We start from the raw sequence: 14,500 nt of genomic DNA, 5'->3' as shown, positions 1-14,500 counted from the left end.
GGCTAAGCTATCATTTATTGTCCATTCCTAGTTGCTCTCAAAAAGTGGTAGTGAATTACCTTCTGGAACGACTGCAGTGCATGTGCTTTAGGTAGATTCAAACACCATTACGGAGGGAATTTTAATCCAGTGATAGTGGAAGAATGGTAACATACTTGCAAGTCAGGATGATGAGCAGCTAAAAGGGGAACTTGCAATTGGTGATTTTGCCATGTATCTGCAGCCTTTGTCCCTCTAGATAGTAGTCACGGTGCTATCTATGGAGCCTTGGTGAATTTCTGCATTTTTTTGTTTTGTGTGTTATGTAAATACATGCAGTGAACAAATACAACTTACCAAAAACCATTAATAAAATACATTAATCATCTCTGCTTTGGATGAAATGTATTATTACTGATCTTTTCTTGTTTGATATTTTTCCTTTTTAACCTATTAAAAACTGCACCTTCTTGTGATTCTATGGGTGTCAGGATCCCTTTAATATCTGCCCAAGTTGACCGTGTGAACTCAGACACTGAGGCCAGGATTTTCTTCTTCAGACAGAGTTCTGGCAGTGTGTGAATTTTACCCTCTCCTTCAGATCTTGTTCTTGAAGTTCAGCAAGCTCCATGCAGAATTTCCATCACCAAGACAGGCCCACTATCAGCGCTGATGGAAATGCCACTGGTGCAAAAATCTTAAAATACAACAATGGATTTAAAAGCAGCAGTAGCACAATGATAGCAGGTACAGGTAATTAGGGTTTCAATTTTCAAGATCTTGCTGATGTTGGCAGAGAAGCATCTTGTCTAGATCAGCAGGCTGCTATTAAAAGTTTGGAGACATGGAAAGATCTATGGCACAGAAGAGATCATTTGGCCCATTTTATCTGTGCTAGCTCAGATGGAATTATTCGGCCTAAATCCATCTTCTAGCTCTTTATCCTTAGCGCTGTAGTTTTGACACTGGAGTATATATTGAAGGGTTTCTGCCTCGACCATCCTATCAAACCAGGAGTTCCAGATACTGCCATTTAGGTAAAAGAGTTCTTTTCTGCTCCTCCTTCCACAAATTATTTTAAATTTATACTCATGAGTAGTTGATCTCTAATTTAAGGGAAATAGCTCCTTCCTATTCACTCCATCCAGTCCACTCATTTCACATTTTGATTGAATCTGCACCCACCTGCGGTCCCAGCCTCTGAATAAAACAAACTGACCGTATCTCATCTCTTCTCAAAGCTAAAGTTCTCCATTCCTGGAAACATCCTTATAAATTTCTTCTCTAACCTCCCATGTGATCACAGCTACCAATCTTGTGATGACTGGAACTGTAAGATGGTGCTATTTTATAAACTCCAGTATCACGTCTTTGCTCTGATATTCCAGGTCTTGGTTATAAAGGAAAGGATCCTGTATGAATTCTTGTCTTCCATTCTCTTTTTCGCAGGATACTACAACCAGCCTTAATCTGTTTGACCGACTATGACACAGACACCATCAGAATGGGACATGGGATAGGCATTAAAATTAGATTTTAACTTACCTTTCACAATTTTTGGGGGATGATAGCTGTTTGTAATATCGCATAATCTCCCAGTTGAGACCAGATACTTGATCAGAGTAGGGATTGAACTCAGGCCCCCTTTCATCCGTGTGTACGCTCTCCTTACCAGCATAATCATTAGCAAAGTCTCCTGAATTGGAAAAAATGTTAACAGTATATAAATACTTTTGCAGTTGAACTTCAGGTAATACTCAGGTGGGGTATATCTTATAATTATGGCATCAACACAAATAGGAACGGACGAGTTGAGTGGTCTTGATTTGCAATGGTAGCGCTTCACAGGAGGCTCCTAAGCACTGAGGATGTCACCTAGACAGGGGACAAAATGTCTGCAACACAAATTCCCAGCTCGGCGAACAGAACACAACATGTTTTTGTTATTTAAGTACATGACCACAATATTGCACATTTCCTGTGTGCTGATTTAACAGGAAGCAACCCTTCGCACTGTGATGAAATTTTATTTGTGAGAATTTTCCTTTACACATCTCCTGACTAGGACTGATCAGAATGTAATGACAGCTCATAAGGTAGAAACATTTACCCAATCAATATCAGCAATAACTTATATTTGTACAGCATATTTGACATAATAAAATGTCCAAAAGTGCTTCACAAGAGTAGTACAAAACAAAATATCTTACGAAGTTACATGGGAAATATTAGGTCAGTGATGAAACGTTTGGTCACAAAGGGAGGTTTTGAGTAATTAAAATGCAGCACAATGCAAACAAAACATACGCTCGATGACCATGTTAATAATGAAACTTGGAAATTATAAAGTTGCTGCCCCAGAATCAAGATCAGGGAATTTCAGAAAGAAAAATTGAATAAAGTTAGTGTCTCACTGCGGGTGTATTACTCTTCCTAATGTTGTGGGAACTGCTGTTTGGTACTATATCTATTGCAAACACTAGTTGAGCAATCTCAATTTTAAGTTGGAAACTGGAGGTCTGATACCATTTAGCTGACCTTCATTTGGCATTCTAATCAAATTGTTTGAAACTTGCATAATCACTGAAAATATATCACAGTGACTAAGTACTAGATGATGATCCATGTTTACAACATAGCCTCAGTCACCACTTTTGTTATCTGGAAATCAATTGGTATCACTCTGTGAAATATACTGTCATTATTTCATAAACAGGGGATCACTGGGTTAGGAAGAACTGGAATGATGATGAGGTCTACAAGACATTCTATATGATCAGCATCTCAAATAAGTTCTCATCATCAAGCTGCTTCTGCCTAGCTTCATGTGCTACTCCCTGTTTAGAACTGTTTCACACCTCTAAATGAGTTCCTGGTTGGTGGGGTTTATCACCCTTAATTGGCAAGAAATTAATTACCTTGAAGAAGGTAGCTTTGACTTCTACGTGTTGGCCGATTAAGTATATGTTGGCTGACCGTGTGGAAGATCGCAAATAGTGGCAAAGGACTGAATGAGGATGTTAAGGGTAATTCAAGATTTGACCATCTCAGCAGCTCATCTAGAAAAAATATTATTTCAAAATCAAACCTGCACCCTTTCATTTGCTTATCATGTGCATTGCAGTAGTGTAGTACTATTGCCTTAGGTGAGGGAGGCAGAGGTTTTGCATAGACAAAGTCATTAACCACAATAGGCTCACCTATGGTGATGGGGACAAATAGAGCCTACTGGCAATATCCAGGTTTAGCTTTATACACAGGCTGCCACAAGCAGACAGTCATTCGTCACAGATTGTATCAGATGATGAGTTTACATTGTCCTAAGCTGAACTTCACAGCTACAGTGCTGCCCTCAGTCTGGTGAAGGAGAACGAAAGGAACATGAAACACAGCTTGGTCTCCCAGCCTATGTCAGGTTTCGACTCATATAGAATCATTGAATCCCTATCGTGTGAAAGCAGGCCATTCAAACCATTGAGTCCACACTGACCCTCCGAAGAGCATCCTACCCAGACCCACTCTATCCCTGTAACTCTGCATTTCCCATGGGTAATCTACTTAGGCTGCACATCCCTGGGCTCGTTGGTCAATTTAGCACAGCCAATTCGCTTAACCTGCACATCTTTTGGACTATGGGAGGAAACCTAATCTCACAGCGGGAGAATGTGCAAACTCCACACAGACAGTCGCCTGACGGTGGAACCAAACTTGTGTTGTGAGGCAGCAGCGCTAACCATGAACCACTAGCTCCTGGGTAGTCATCCGTTGATTTGGTCAAAATGTAAGAACAATATTTCTAATGTAATGCTCAGATCATGGGATGTCAGTTTTTCAGAAAGATACAGACAGTTCTCTTAGCCAGAATGCTGGGCAGCTTCAACATTGATATAATCATTCCAAGGGAAAAAAAGGCTTGCTGAGGAGACCTAGCTTGCGGTTGGTACAGGTTATAGATTCTATCAAATTGGCATATCCAAAAATCAGCCTCAAACAGGCATGATCTGAACTAGCACGCAAACTTGATTCCCTTCTTATTGGAATAGTTGATTGAGCTCTTGCTCTTTAATTATGTTTTGACTGTCTCAGAACCCAGTGAGACATACAAATGAGGTCAGACAAGCTTGATGTAATGACCTCAGCAAGATAATTGAATATAATTTAATAAATGAATACCTTGTCAGGACAAGCTCATTATTCTTGATGATTTCAATAGTCACAGATTCTAATACATGGAGAGGAGGATGAGAATGCTTAGGTATTGGCAGAGCAAACTCAAATGGCCAGCTCATTACCTCAGAGTGTGGCAAGTTTCACCGAACCAACAAGGACACATGGCTGAATTCTCCTATAGGCAACGGTGAGTCTGTTAGGAAGTATAGCACGTTTGGAAAAAATGAAATTCTTATTTCAGTGAAAAATAAGTGTGATTTTGCACCTGAGGTTTTAATGGTAACATGAGAACCTTGTTAGTGATCAGCAAGAGGTTTTTTTGCATGCACTAATATCTCATTATTACACATCTCACTTCATTTGTATTGTGTTTTCTATTCTCCCATGTGACAGAAAGAAACTAGATAGCAACAAATACTGACATGAAAGTCAGAGTGGGTACCTGGCAGCTGCAACTCATTACTTGCTCCTCTGAGCCTCCATCTTGGCCAGCAGACAATAACATTTCCAATCCCATCCATGGAGGTTGGCATCAGACATGCACCAGCCTCACCACCTGATAATAGCAGATCTCTGACTCACTTCTCCACTTTCAATGCTACTGAGGAAGCACTTAGGATGGCAAGGGGACAAAATGTACTCTGGGTAGGGGGTTTCAATGTCGCAATTTCCCCTCAGACATGGTTGACAATGCTCTCCACCGCATCTCCTCCACTTCCCCTCCTCTGCCCTTGAACCCCGGCCCTCCAATCGCCTCCAGGACAGAACCCCACTGGTCCTCACCTACCACCCCACCAACCTCCACATACCTAGTATCATCCTTCGTCATTTCTGCCACCTCCAAACAGACTCCACCACCAAGGATATATTTCCCTCCCCTCCCCTATCAGCGTTCCGGAAAGACCACTCCCTCCACGACTTCCTCGTCAGGTCCACACCCCCCACCAACCCAACCTCCACTCCTGGCACCTCCGCTGCAACCGCAAGAAATGCAAAACTTGCGCCCACACCTCCCCCTTACTTCCCTCCAAGGCCCCAAGGGATCCTTCCATATCTGTAACAAATTCACCTGCACCTCCACACACATCATTTACTGCATCCGCTGCATCCAATGTGGCCTCCTCTACATTGGGGAGACAGGCCGCCTACTTGCGGAACATTTCAGAGAACACCTCTGGGACACCCGCACCAACTAACCCAACCGCCCCGTGGCTGAACACTTTAACTCCCCCTCCCACTCCGCCAAGAACATGCAGGTCCTTGGCCTCCTCCATCGCCAGATGTTACCTCTACAAGGAGAAAAATTCCCAATAACACAGTTCTGCAAATGCTGCTTTCTTGCAACCATAGTTATCAGAGCTCAGCATTGTAATGTGATTCACATGTATAATTCCTGCACACCGAAGGTAGACTGAGCACAGAAACCTAAACATAAAAAAAACAGAAATACAATCTCAGAGTTTACAAGATCAATCTCAATACATGGGAAGAAAAGACCTTGGACTCAAATGGAGAAGTTCCTGTCGTCCGACATTTCAGAAGTGAGCAGCGCACATAGCCAAGGCCTCCATTCCTCCAACACTGACTTCATATGCACTATTTACGATCAGTTATGCAGAGTGTTATGAAGCTGTGGGTGTACTGGACCTTTAAGAAAGTTAAAAGCTAGCAAAACTATCTGACAGCAGCATTACATCAACAAGATAAAATATAACATTTGGTCGAACAGCTCAATAACTTGGTTGCCTGGAAACGACAAAATAGATTCAGTTAGGCCAATCAGTTTAAATTATACCCCCCAAAAATACCAAATTCCAATCAAATTAGCATTTAGTATATTGACAATCTTAAAAGCCAATGACACGATCTGATGCTTTGGGGGTCTGATGTGAGAGGCCCCAGATGGGACTCAACGATTCTATGTGGATTATTGGAAGGTCAATGCCGTTACAAAATCAGACGCATATTCAATTCAGAGATTGGAGGACTGTATCATAAGAGTCAGACAAACCAGTTACATCACCAAGTTGGAATTAATGTGTGGTTACTTGCAGGTACCTTTATCAGAGATGGTGAAAGAAATTTCTGTGTTTGTAATCCCAAATGGGCTATATCAGTTTAAAGTTATGCACTTTAGAATGAAGCACATACCTGCCACATTCCAAAGACTCAGGAACAGAATTATGGCTGGCTTAACAAACTGTGCAGTCTATTTGGACGATGTAGTGATCTTTAGTAAGTCCTGGAAAAATCACATGGTACAGTTGGCAGAGTGGCAATTGAATGACTATGAGAAGCAAAACTGGAGACAAACGTAAATAAAACTGAATTCGCAAAAGCAGAGGTGATGTTCTTGGGTCATAACATTAGTCATGGAAGGTTGACCCCATGGAACTCAAAGATAAAGGCCATCGAGGAATTTCCATTATCAACCTCTAAGAAAGAGGTGCTTCGATTCTTGGGACTCAGCAGATTCTATTGGAAGTTTGTTCTAAACTTAAGTAGCTTAGTTTAGCAAAACCATTAACTGATTTGCTGAAGAAGAACAATGTTTCGGTGGACAAAACCATGCCAGAAAGCATTTTACCATTTGAAATCAATATTAACCGCCAAACCAGTTTTAGCTACACCAAAATTTTCAAAACCTTTTAAAGTTGCCATTGATGATGGTAGTTAGAGCTGTATTCCTACAGGAAGATGTGGATGGGATTGAAATGCCAGTTGGTTATCTTTCGAAGATCAACATCCACCAAAGGAAACACTCCATGATTGAATGAATTTGGTACTGGCCATACATTTTAATGTGTATGCTATGAACAATGTGTCGGAGATGGTTGGGTACACGGATCACAATCCGCTTACATTCTTAGAACGCTTTAAGGACAAGAATGTGAGACTATTTCGTTGGGGTCTTATGTTACAGACTTTTACTTTAAAAATCATACATGTTGCAGGTCATAAAAATGTAATCGCAGATGAGTTATTGCAGATTTAACTGATAAAGTTTAGGTGAGACTTGTATTTTTTTTAATGTTTTTTATATGTATATATATGGGTATACGAGAAGAAGTTAAGGTAGACTTATGTTAAAGGTATCTGTATGTTAGGGTAATGTGTTTAAAAAAGAAGGAAAAATGTAGTCATCTTTTGATTTTGATTGTTCATTTTTTTTCTTAAGGGGGAAGGTGTTATGAAGATGTGGGTGTACTGTACCTTTAAGAAAGTTAAAAGCTAGCAGAACTACTTCACAGCACCATTACATCAACAAAGATATAACGTAACATTTAGCCGAACAACTTGATTAGCTGGTTGCCTGGAAATGACAAAAGAGATTTGAATTAGACCAATCAGTTTAAATTATATCCCAAAAAAGTACCAAGTTCCAATCAAGTTTGTATTTAGTATATTGACAATCTTAAAAGTGAATAGCACAATTCAGTGCTTTGGGGGGTATAAGGCCAGGGAAAATTGAACAGTTGGGAGGAGAAATACCAAGCCACCAATTTGTAAACACTGTCTGAAAAATAACTCTCTTAAAGGTACTTCGATTGATCAGTGACCTGTGAAACAGAAATCCCTAAGAAGAAGAAACAAAGATCGAGGAAGAGAAGATTTGACGTCTGGCTAGCTTGGAAAACTTGAAATTTTGGTCAATCTTAATTATAGAAGAAAAGATAAAAGATAGGTTAGAGGAAGGAGGTGTAAATAGTTGTTAGTTAATTATTCTCTGTTATACTTTAAGAAATAAATAGTTAATTTTTACTGTAAATAGTTCTTGGCCTCGTGAATTTTCACAGATTACTGCATAGGATAAATCTTTTCTGTGTTGCTGGTTTAAATTAAGCAGGAGGGTTTACCCCATGTTGTAACAAAAGTGAGACTTAGTCTAATGTCACATGAGATGACATCATCTGTACTGTGGATTGATTTTTTTTTGTTGAACCAATGGGAGAATCCACTATTTCACTGTGAACTCAAACTTTTTATTTTTATTTCTATAATACAGCTGGATGGCATTCACAAATTCCACGTGTAAATGTGATTTGGCTATTTTGCATGCCGTATATACTCGAGTAATGGCTGATCTCATGTGAAAGTCGCCCCCTATTTTTGGCCAAAAAAATCTGGAATTTTCCATAAATCTCATGTAAAAGTCAACCCTAGTTCTTCACAGAAAACAGATCACATTTATGAGTCAGTGTGTTGGCTGTTGCGCCCCGCTCTGAGTTTTCAGGATTACCGTAATATATTGAAAGGCATGAATTTCAGCCACTCAAAAGTATTATCCATGTAGTCGTCGACCCCATAAATTTAACCTTAAAAAGTAGTCAAAAAACTTTGACCAGTACTCGAGTATATACGGTATTTAAGAGTTAATCAAGAAAATTGCAGGAGGCTTCTGCCTTCTAAACAGGAGCATTACTAAAGATTGGATGGAGTGACACAGGTGGCATGCCTGTCACCTTTCTGCTTGAATTTTGCCCTTGATGGGCAAAAGTGATACCTCTGCACTTAAGCAAATTGAGATTCTGCAGTGGCTAAGGAAGACCAATTTTAATGCAAAAGCTTGCTGCCAGTAATATTTTACCCATATTTCGCTGCATGAAGAGATTCCCAGCCATATTCCCAGCCATTCTCTATGCGGGCTTGAGGTTCCCTCTTGAGATTGTGAAAGTTGTTTTGTAAGTGTCTACTCTTTGCAAGTGCTTTGAGCAGCCTTAAGTTGATTACCAACAACTTATACACAAATAAGTCAAATCACTGTTCAAGGGAGATTCAGAAAAAGGAACACTGGCTAATTTGTTTACCTTCTAATTTATAATACAGTGGAATTCATTTCATTGGGGCACCTTTCTGGAATGTTCCTGCTCTGCCATACAATAATGATCATGACCGATGTGCTTATAGTCTGAATTTCACTGCTCCTCAACTCATGTCCGATTAGCATTCTGCAAAGCCATTCATCTGGTCGCACTCTTCTACCTTTTCCCAGTAACCCTGTAAATGCTTATTTTCAGATAATTATCCTTTTGGAAACAATGACAATTTGCCACTGGTTTGTATTCCAGATGCTAACCACAGTATGGGAAGTAAAATTTTGGAGCAAGACGAAAGAGTGAAATAGTCAGAGACAGCAAGGCCCAGGAGTGAAATAGTCAAGAACAGCAAGGCTTGAGAATGGAACAGAAGTGGTGAGAGGAACAAACGTATCAGAAAGACAAGGCAACTTCTGAAATGAATATTTGGTAAAATTTACATTTAAGGTAAGTTAATAAACTATAAAATGAGATTGGATCAATTAATTACCAGAAATACATTTGATAACACATTTAAATACAATTTGTATTAAACTAATTAATCACATGGGGTTCCAATTAAAATGGTTCTATGATTCTGTAAGGAATTGTGAGATTAAAGGACTATGAATTTTTGAGTGAACTAAAAATATAAGACATACAGATAATAAGAGTTGAGTAAAATACTCAGTTAATTTCTATAAAATGAAGTCACATCAGCTGATTGGTGAGTAGCTCCTGAATCTTTATTCAAGTGCTACAATTTTTATATCTAATCAGTTAATAGTCTGTTAAACAGAGGAATGGTAAAGAATCTCAGGCCCATCCTGCTCCACATTGGAATTTGCGATGAGCATGAAGTGTCATTGACTGGCAGCTAATGTCATGATGGTGCATTCTCAAAACTGAAGGTTTCACAGATAACAGATTTCTGGATATTACAAATCAATAGTTTAATGGCATGAAACTAGGGAGGAAATGAGTGATCAGCAGGCAATCAAGAAGGAGAAAGCTGCTATCGCAGAAGTTCCTTGACTGCACCTTGCACTCGAACTGGTACTGTTGAGCATTATAGATCCCTCAGGGCACAGATCAAGAGTTAAGTTTGTGGGGTAGGAGGTTAGGGTAGGGTTGGGGTGGGGGGGGGGGTGTGTGGCTGGTGCGGTTAGTGAAGGCAGGGAGTTTGGGATGCAGAAATTTGAGAAAGAAAAATTTTATGACATAAAATAGTTCCATAGTTGATGATTGTTGCCCATGTAGGTACCAATGGCAACAATAGAAAAATAGTGAAATCTTGCTTGAAGAAAGAAATTAGCAAGCAGGATCTCAAAGATAATAATCTCCAATCCAGTCCCGGAGACACATGCCCAGGCATATGAAATTGGATATGACAATTGAATGCATTGCTAGTGTACTGATGCAGAAAATTGGGCTTTAGATTCCCAAGGCATTAGGACTGGTTTTGAGAGATGGAACCTGTTTAGACATGACAGGTTGCACCTAAATACAGCAAAGTTTAATATCACAGGACAGTTTCCTAGTGCTGTTGGGAGGGTCTAAACCAACTTGGCAAAAGGATGAGAACCAGTGTATAGCATGAGGAAGAGGAAGCAGAACACAAGGATTAGTTAGCACTAGATTAAGGAATAATCAAGTATTAAATGAGATAAGAGTAAGAGGGAATGCAATAGGGTACAACAGAAAGCATTGCCAAAACTCAGCAGTATCTATGGAGATAACGAGAGTTAACTGTTTTGTGAATCTTCTTCAGAACTGTTCCTAAATATCTGAAAGGAAGAGAAAATGTTTCTTGTTAGATTGTCGATTGAGTCAGAGAATGAAGTAGAACTTGGGGGGCAGAACAACTATGAATTAGCATGAGGATGGAGAGAGAGAGGTTGAGAATGTGCATATCTTGGCACATGGCACTGAGTGTGGATTTCAAGATGAGGCAAGAATGTCTGTCCGAGGAATGTTTGATGTCAAGGAGATACCCGTGATTCAAAACTGCAGCTGGAATCCAAATGGGGTGAACCTGAGCTGGAATCAGTCACTGAGGAACGAAATATGACTGTGAAAGCGAGTTTTGGCAAATGCTTTGTCAAAAACAAGGAGTGATAATGAAAGTAATGATGGTGAATAGGAAAAAAGACGAGAAGTGAAATCCTGTTGGAGAGATGAGCAGAAGTTCTTCAATGTGGCCATACCTGGAAGAGACGTGGCAGAGACTTCAACACTAAAGTAAAACAAAGGACTGTGGATTCTGAAGATATGAAACAAAAACAAATATAACAGGCGAAATTCATCAGGTCTGGCAGGATTTGTGCAGAGAAAGCAGAGTTAATGTTTCGTATCCACTGACCAATCTTCAGAACAGGTTCTGCATCTTAACATATGCTACGAGTATAAACAACTAAGAGGGGAAAACTTTTCTGAAGTATGTGCAGAGGAATTTTCTAGGTCATTATGTTTCTAATTACATGAGGAAGAGACCTACTGTTGCATCGATTTCTGAGAAATAAGTTTGGTCAAGCGGGTCTAGAGTCAGTAAGGGACCATTGAAGAAGCAGTGATCTAGTATCATAACGTTTAGGTTGGTTATAGAAAAGGACACAATCTAGAGTAATCTAATTAATTTGAGGAGGGTCAATTTCTATTGGAGAGAATTCCAACTATTTCCCCTTGATAATAAATTGCATTGACATCTCTTAATCCTCCAATATCAATATCCTGGGTGGTTACTGTTGACCAGAAACTGAACCAGACCAGCCATAGATGTACTGTGACTAACAGGCCAGAGGCTGGAAATTTTGCAGTAACTCGCTTCCTGTTTTCCCAAAGCTTATCTACCATTTACCAGGTGTAAGTTATGTTTCAATAAGCACCAGGAAGCCAGTTTTGAATGGCAGATTTATTATGGACGCATTCACTCCACAGGAAGCAAGATATCATGACATCACAACAGTCAATAAAATATTCTGGATGAAATTGATTTCTGTTTGAACCTCAGGGATTTGTTTCTTCCATTGGCTTTAACTTCATTCTGACAATGTTACAGTGAATTTTCTGTACTTTATTTAACATGTTTCCTGAGCTGTGGTGGAATGTTGACCATCACTCCCATAGGAGACATCCTGCTTGTATGGATTGTTCTAGATTCACGTGACATATAACTTCAGCTCTGGGTTATTCCTATCTTCTTGCCACAAAATATTTCAATTTTGATACCAATGGATCACCTCTTGTGTATGTCTTAATTTGTTCTGCCATTACTAGAGTCTTCTCTACTTGTCTGAGATAGAAAACATCTACAAGGACTGTTTCTCATCATTCATTTGGCAAAGGTAATCTAAAAAGTCCATCAGCATGCCCAAGAAAATTTGGCTGCCAATACTTGATTACGGAAGTATGAGCTGATAATATTGCCCATCTCTGTATAAGAGTAGCTTGCTAGAGAAAGTACCCTGTATGAGGCCCAAATATTGTGGTCAATGGTATGCAACCTGTTAAAAGGGTAAATTCCTGACCATCTAGGTATCACTGGCATGGTGTAATGCCCAAAAATAGTTCCTAGAATTTCTTTGTCAATCTGTGTTTGGTTCAGTTCTGCTTTAATGATCTGGACGTAAATTGGCTTCTCTTCACCATGAGTGAGAAATGACTGTTCCCGCTCCAAACAGTGTTACAACAGTAACTTCGGGTCAAAATAAATTAGGATTTCTCAATTAAATAAAGCATCTTTGTCTTGGGTAAAGGCTCTTTCATATTGTTCTTTCCAATTCTAATTCTTGTTTTGTCATAATAAATGTATTATCACTTGAGAATGGTTGGAAAATTTGGGTCAAACCTACCATAGTAATTTAGCAAGCTCAAAAAATGATCATAGTTTGGTTTACATTTCTAGCTGCTGGTATCTCAGTTATCATTTTTACTTTTGAAAGTGACTTCTGTAGTCCCTTAAGATCAAAGGCATGGCCAAAATATTAATAGGAGGATTTTAAAATTCACCTTTGTTTTTGGATATATTATCCCTACAGTGTGGAACAGTCCCATCAGCCCAACAAATCCACACCAACCCTCCGAACAGTAACGCATCCAGACGCATTCCCTAACCCTATTATTCTATATATACTCCTAACCAATAACTATTGCACCTAATCCACGCATCTCTGGACACTACGGGCAATTTAGCATGGCCGATTCACCTAACCTGCACATCTTTGGACGAGGAGGAAACCGGAACACCCGGAGGAAACCCACACAGCCACGGGGAGCACATGCAAACTCCACACAGTCGTCCGAGGCTGGATTTGAACCCGGATCGTTGGTGCTGTGAGGCAGCAGTGCTAACCACTTGAGCGATCATGCCGCTCTAACTCATACGGTCATACAGAATGGAAACAGATCTTTCAGTTCAACAGTCCATGATGAGCAGAATCCCAAACTAGTCCTACCTGCCTGGTCCTGGCCCACATTCCTCCAAACCTTTCCTATTCATGTATCCATCCAAATGTCTTTTAAATGTCATGATTGGACCCACATCCACCAATACCTCAGGAAGTTCATTACATGGCAACCATCCTGTGTAAAAGATTTGCCTCTCATGCCTTTTTTAAAATCTCTTTCCTCTCACCTTAATGTGCCCCTTAGTCTTGAAATCTTCCATACTAGGGTAAAGACAACTACCATTAACTCTATCTATATCTCTCATTATTTTATAAACTTCTGTCAGATTGCCTCTCAACCTCCTACTCTCCAGTGAAAAAGGTCTAGTCTATCCAGTCTTTCTTTATAACTCAAACCTTCCACACCTGACAACATCCTGGTAAATCTCTTCTGAACCATCTCCAGCTTAATAATCTTTTCCATAACTGGGCAACCAGAATTGGGCGCAATATTCCAGAAGAGGCCTGTACAATCTCAACATGACGTCTCAACTGCTATACTCAAAGGACTGAGCAACGAAGGCAAGGGTACCAAACACCTTTTAACAACTCTCTCTATATGTAATGCAAATTTCAAAGAATTATGTACCTGTAACCCGAAGTCCCATTGTTCTACAACACTACCCAAGGCCCTACCATTAATTGTATAAGCCCTACTCTTGTTTGTTGTACCAAAATGCAATACCTTGCATTTATCCAGATTGAACTCGATGTCATTTTCCAGCCCATTGACCCATTTGATCAAAATCCCTTTGCACCCTTAGAAAACCTTCTTCACGGTCTACTAGGTCACCGATTTTGGTATCATCTGCAAACATACTAACCATGCCTTCTACATTCTCATCCAAATCATTTATATAAAATGACAAACAAAAGTGGATGCAGGACACCTGTGGAACACCATTGGTGACAGACCTCCAGTCCGGAAAGCAACCGTCCACCACCAACCTCTGTCTCCTGCCATTAACTCAATTATGTATTCAATTGGTAAGCTCACCCTGAAACCCATGTGACCTAACTTTACTAATTAGTCTACCATGCAGAACTTTGCAGAAGGTTTTACTAAAATCCAAATCAACACCTACTGCTCTGCTATCAATGATCATTTTG

The sequence above is a fragment of the Hemiscyllium ocellatum genome, chromosome 3 (assembly GCF_020745735.1).
Source record: "Hemiscyllium ocellatum isolate sHemOce1 chromosome 3, sHemOce1.pat.X.cur, whole genome shotgun sequence".
Classification (NCBI taxonomy): domain Eukaryota; kingdom Metazoa; phylum Chordata; class Chondrichthyes; order Orectolobiformes; family Hemiscylliidae; genus Hemiscyllium; species Hemiscyllium ocellatum.
The sequence above is the reverse complement of the archived record's forward strand: the minus strand, read 5'-3'. Positions refer to the sequence as shown.